The sequence below is a fragment of the Ambystoma mexicanum genome, chromosome 1q (assembly GCF_040938575.1).
Source record: "Ambystoma mexicanum isolate Mex_15411 chromosome 1q, UKY_AmexF1_1, whole genome shotgun sequence".
In the NCBI taxonomy this organism is placed as follows: domain Eukaryota; kingdom Metazoa; phylum Chordata; class Amphibia; order Caudata; family Ambystomatidae; genus Ambystoma; species Ambystoma mexicanum.
In genome coordinates, this window is record NC_090922.1 from 474734855 (window position 1) to 474740854 (window position 6000).

At 50.8% G+C, this 6000-nt stretch overlaps 1 long non-coding RNA gene across 1 annotated transcript in view; it reads left to right on the forward strand.

The window, feature by feature from the left end:
• The window catches only part of LOC138528999 (uncharacterized), a 61103-nt gene extending 60220 nt beyond the window's left edge, over positions 1 to 883 (forward strand). The window contains exon 2 of the long non-coding RNA XR_011284369.1: positions 430 to 883. This is a non-coding gene — a long non-coding RNA (uncharacterized lncRNA). The remainder of the gene's footprint in view (positions 1 to 429) is intronic.
• Positions 884 to 6000: the final 5117 nt, after the last annotated feature.

Sequence of the window (6000 nt, forward strand, 5' to 3'; positions counted from 1 at the left end):
TGACCACAGCACATGGCCTAACAAAATGTTGCCTGAACATGCAGATATAAGGGTACCCTCATCCAGAAATAAGGGACAGAGTACTGTGGCATTTAGACACAGGGGTGGTGCATACAGTAAGTACTCCATTGATTGAATACTGTCCTTGCACAGCACACACTACAATGAAAGCATGTATATGAAAAGTAGCGTACGTGTACTACATGAGTGTGACACACATAAGCATTAACTTGCTAATTGATACACTGCTACATGTAAACCTCAGCCCATGCATGTCCTGGAAGGTGAAGGATGTATGACAACATTGCACTGAGATAGCATGGACCTTTTCAATGCATACTTCATTCTGCTGCCATTGTCACTGATGTCTGCGCCTTATACAGCCACTGAACCAACCTTGGCCTAATGTCTGCATTTTCTCCCCTGCAGGTGATTCAGGATACCCTCAGTACACATGGCTCATGACCCCTGTGCGTGATCCACACACTCCAGCTGAGCTGGCATACAACATTGACCATGGGTGTACACGCATCTGTGTGGAAATGGCATTTGGATTGCTGAAGGCATGCTTCCGGTGCCTAGACCGTACGGGAGGGGCATTGATGTATGCACCAGAGAAAGTTGGCAAAATGGTACTTACCTGTGCCATGCTGCACAACATTTGCTGTCGCAGGCATGTGCCACTGCTCCCGATGCTGATGGCCAGCCACCTGGGGATGGGAGTGATGATGAAAATGTGCTCGAAGCAAGGGCACATGCACACAGGGACGGGGTGATGGAGGGGAGGTTGGACAGGAAGGCCTTGATTGACAATTATTTTTGATCTGGTGGATGGGTACATTTAACACATATCACTTGTAAAATAAAGAGCACTTTAACACAATCATGAATGTCCATGCTTTGTATGCATAATGAACAGGATTTATTATTAGTTAAACAATCCCCCTTCCCCCTGTGAACTCCCCAGCACCCAATCCCCCCTCCCTCCTGTGAACGCCCCAGCACCCAATCCCCCCTGTGAACTCCCCAGCACACAATCCCCTCTCCCCCCTGTGAATATCCCCAGCACCCAATCCCCCCTCCCCCTGTGAACTCTCCAGAACACAATCCACCCTCCCTCCTGTGAACTCTCCAGAACACAATCCACCCTCCCTCCTGTGAACTCCCCAGCACACACTCCGCCCTCCCCCCTGTGAACTCCCCAGCACACAATCCCCCTTGCCCCCTGTGAACTGCCCAGCACATAATCCACCCTCCCCCTTCCCTCTGTGAACTCCCCAAAAAACAGTGCATGTGCCCAGGGCACGGCACAACTGTGCTATGGCCATCTAGGATCCCTCTGGTGAGTGGTGTGGGAGATTGTGCAGGGAACAGCGCCTGGGCGAAGCCTCCAGGGATACCTCTGTGGGTGTTGTAGAGGTAGATAAAAAAGCTCCTGAGGACTGCAGCTGTTGGTGGAGCAGATTTTTTGCCTCCCGCTTCTGCTCAGCATATGCATATTGGCACTCACACAGCTTGCGTACTCTTTGTCGAAATCCTGTCAGGGCCACTGTACAGCCCTCCACCACTCTACAGGTGCGCGCATTATCACGTGCCATGGTCTTGGCAGCATTGCGTATGGCACTGCTTATTGCGTTGATGTGGCGTTTGTGCTCAACAGACATGACCTCAATTCTCAGCTGTCGAGCCTCCATCACATCCACCCAATTACAGCAGATACCGTGGCGATGGGTCTGTCAGGTGTGCTATTGATTGGACTGACAGGTCTGCATGGTGCAGCAGGGGAGCTGTTGGGGGACATGGCAGCATCTATGATGGGGCTGCTAAAGTTGGAGGGGGTGCCTTCACGGGAACCATAGGAAGGCATGTCCACATCAGGCACAGGTGTGCGGGCACGACGTACACGCACAGGTACATGGGGAGTGTGTGCTTCCACTGACACCTGCTCCGGGATCCCTTGGGGTGTGCCCATCTCATGTGTGGCACTGTGGCTGGGTGAGGACACCAGTGCAGTGTGTCGTAACGCAATAGTTGTGTGGCCCTCATCCGAGTTAGACCCACTGGTGGCTCCCTCCACATCCTGAATGCCCGTGGTGGCTCCCAGCGTTTGTAGTGGTGATGCCCTGCGGCCTTGTGGACGTTGCGACGGTCTGAGTGTGCTCCGGTGGGGTGACCTAGGATGTGTCCTGCGTCTTTGCTCCTCATGCCGGTCCCTGTGCGGAGGGCGGGGTGGTGGTGCTGGTTGATGCACGTCAGGACCTGCGGCTGGATGTGGATGCTTGTACACTATCATCATGCGATGATCGCTGCGTGCCTGGAGTACATAGGGTGTTGTATGAGTTGAGGGCAGCTTACATTTGTATCATGCATTTCATGCCTTACAGTGGTTTAGGGCACCATTTTCATTATGCTTGCCCATTGCATATTAAGCAGTCCCGATGTTGTGATTGGTGGAACGTGCTACAGGTGAGAGACACTGCTTGGACATGTTGGTGTGACATCTTCAGATGTCTGTTGTGAATGCACAGCTCCATTGTTGCTGTGCCGGGGTGGGGGGTTGATACACACCCACACATCACGTTGATGTGCCATGCCCAGGAATGCCTTTCCCTTGGGGCTTAGGTTGATACTTTTTCAATACTTAGGGTACCAGGGCGTGCTAGGGTACAGTGGTACAAATGGGCACTAATGGGTGGCTGCGGTGCATCACACACAGTGCAAACACATACTGGGATTGGAGGGGTTGGCCTGGCATTATTATGCAGTTTTCAGGTGGGGGGTGTACTCACCTGAAGCCTCCCGGGTACCGGTGCCTGCCTCCACTCTACTGATTCCCTCAATTGTGCCCATGTCAATCAGGGTGGTCATCTGCTCCTCCCAGGATGTTAACTTGGGTGGTGGTGGGCCAGGAGACCACGGACACGGACCCGCAAGTCATTCAGCCACTTGCTGCAATCCTCCCCATCCCTAGGCACACGTCCCACCGCTGACCCCTTCTGGCTCACTTGTTGTTAGGCGATCCTCTGCACACCGATCCACTGCACACCAGAACACTGCTCACATTTCCACAACACCTCCCTCCAGGGTTCGAGGCTCATGTGATTCGGTTTTCCCAAAGGACCGGAAGCTCCGTACCAGGTATGATTTACGGGCTCGATTGCAACCCTTCCTGCACTGGCAGTTGCCATGGAGAACTTACAGCAGAAGAGGCGGCGTTACATCGCCACGCTGATCGTTCACTTGCTCACGTGATCCAGAGTGGCGTTCCTCACGTGACCTTGGTGGACGTCACATGACCCCGAAACGCTCAGTATATAAGGCTTGAGAGACGGAACACTCATTGCTTCTCAGCTGTCTTCAGACCCTGTTTGGCGTTACGTTTTGCTTTGCTCTCCTGTTTACCCTGATCTCGGAACTCTATCTTGGACTCCTTCGGATTACCCCTTTGTACCTTTGCTTGGAACTGTTTACCTGTTGCTGGATTTTGGACACGACCCTGACTTGCCTTTGGATCATCCCTTGATACTTTGTTGAACTTTTACGCCATTTCCCTTTTTGGGATTCAAGTCACACCTTCAGTCCTACAGGTGGTCTATCCTGCATCCACAATTGTCTGTGGTCCTCATGTTCTCGGGACCGCCTCATCTGAGTCTCGAACCTCCCTCCTAGGTTTACTGGGTTTTCCAAACACCGGATAGGTAAGGATATTCAGACCCTTTGGTTATTGTGATTATATACTGTAATTGCCTTGTACTTAACCTCGCTCTTTTTGACAGCAGCATTGGTGTTCCAGAGGTTCCGTGGATCCGGGAAGTAACATCTCCCACCTGTGGCCCCAAAGGTCGCACAGCGGGTTTCTTTTAGTTCCCCTGTGCGTCACTTGAGGACAGAGGTATCAACGGTCTACACAACACTCAAGTCAGAACAGACTGAGAAGCCATATAGTCGTGTTAGACAATGCAGGGGTCCACGGAAGAACCCATAGCTGCTTTAGTGCAGACGATTACAGTATTAAGGGCAGGTCCCGGGAGGATAGCTCAGCGGCAGCGTGCGCGTCTTGGAAGCAAGACGACACGAAGCAGCAACAGGTTCGATCCCCGGGTCCGCGCTTAGAAACCTCCGGGTGTTTAAGCGCGTTATAAATACGTAACTAAGACAAAAAAACACAATTACGCAACTAAGAAAAAACAAACAATTCCTGTAACAGCGCCTCGATGCCTGCGGGCTATGTGAGCGCTTTATAAATGTAAATAAATAAATATGGCCGCCGCTAACACAGTGATTCACCAGAGGTTAGATTCTATACAGAGTGTTCAGCATTCTCTCCCTGCAGACCCTGAGTTCGGGGATGCTAGCACTTCAACCACACCGCCTCCGTTGGCAAGTACCCCAACTCCAGCTCCGGTGGTCCTTCCAACCCCTTCCCCTTTGGCTGCTCCTGAACGTTATCAAGGCGATCCCAAGAAGTTCAGGACTTTCATCAATCAGTGCAAATTACATTTCTTGTGCAGACCTCTGGCATTTCCTAATACCACCGCCAAAGCCGCTTTTGCCCTTTCCCATCTGGCCGGGACAGCTGCCGCTTGGGCTAACCCTTTATTGGAGAACAATAGACCGGTTCTTTATGATTTTGATTTGTTAGTTCTAGAAATATCTCGAGTCTTTGATACCAGACACAAGGCACAGTCTAGAGATTTGGAGTTGTTAGAACTAACCCAGGGCAGAGGGACTTTGATAGATTACATCACCCGGTTCAATCAATTGGTTGCCGAGACATCATGGCCAGAAAGCAAGCGGGCAGTTATCTTTTACAGGGGGTTGAATAACGCAATGAAAGATGCTTTAGCAGTGATACCTTCCATGCCCACTCAGTATCAGGAACTAGTGGATCTTGCCCTGCAGGTAGATGCACGGCGATCAGAGCGCAGAGCTGAGTTGGGGGTTTCTTCCCACCCTACAGTTGTCAGTACCCCTGCTTCCAGCACTGAAGAACCTATGCAAGTAGGAGGTTTACGTAGCCCTATTACACCATCTGAGAGAGAACGTAGAAGGGTGGATAATGCATGCTTTTATTGTGGCACCATGGGACATTATGTGAAGGAATGTCCTCGACGTCCCAAGAAGAGTCAGGTTTTTCAGACAGCTCGACCTTAGATCCGGAGACCAGGTCGAGTGTTCAGTCTTCATCTCCGGGTACCCCTCTTGCCTTTGCTCGTGTCCAGCCCATCTTTGTACAGGCCACTCTTTGTCCCTCTACAGGTATTTCTCTTGCAGTCACGATCATCATTGACTCAGATGCCACTGGGAACTACATAGACATTGCGTTTGCCCATTCCCTCAATCTACCTTTAGTGGTAAAAACCCGACCTGAACCTGTTCAGGCCGTAGATGGCACTGCACTAGTCTCTGGTCCTGTTAGACACCAAACTGCACCTCTATTGTTGACCATACAAGACATTCACACAGAGACGTTAAGTTTTGACTTGATTACCACACCTCAATTCGGTATCATATTAGGAATACCATGGTTACGTGAACACAATCCTCTGATTAATTGGCAATCAGGCACGGTGCTCTTCGAGTCTGAGATTTGTCAGAACTATTGTCTCCCAACCCATCAAGCAACCGATACTCCTTCTCGGGCCTTGGGAGCCTTAGCTCAACTCACGCTGAATGATGATGGATCAGAGGTTGTGAATTCCCATACCGTTGGGGGGGTGGTGTCAGGGATTCCATCTGAGTATAAAGCATTCAAATCAGTTTTCGATCGCGGTTCTTCCGAGGTACTTCCTCCACACAGACCATATGACTGCCCAATTGAATTAATCCCTGATTCCACCATTCCTTCGGGCAGGATTTATTCCTTGTCTCCCTCGGAAGAACAAGCATTGAAACAGTATGTACAGAACGCCCTACGATTAGGACACATCCGCCCCTCTACTTCACCAGCTGCAAGCCCTATATTTTTTGTACCTAAGAAAGAGGGGGATTTATGTCCCT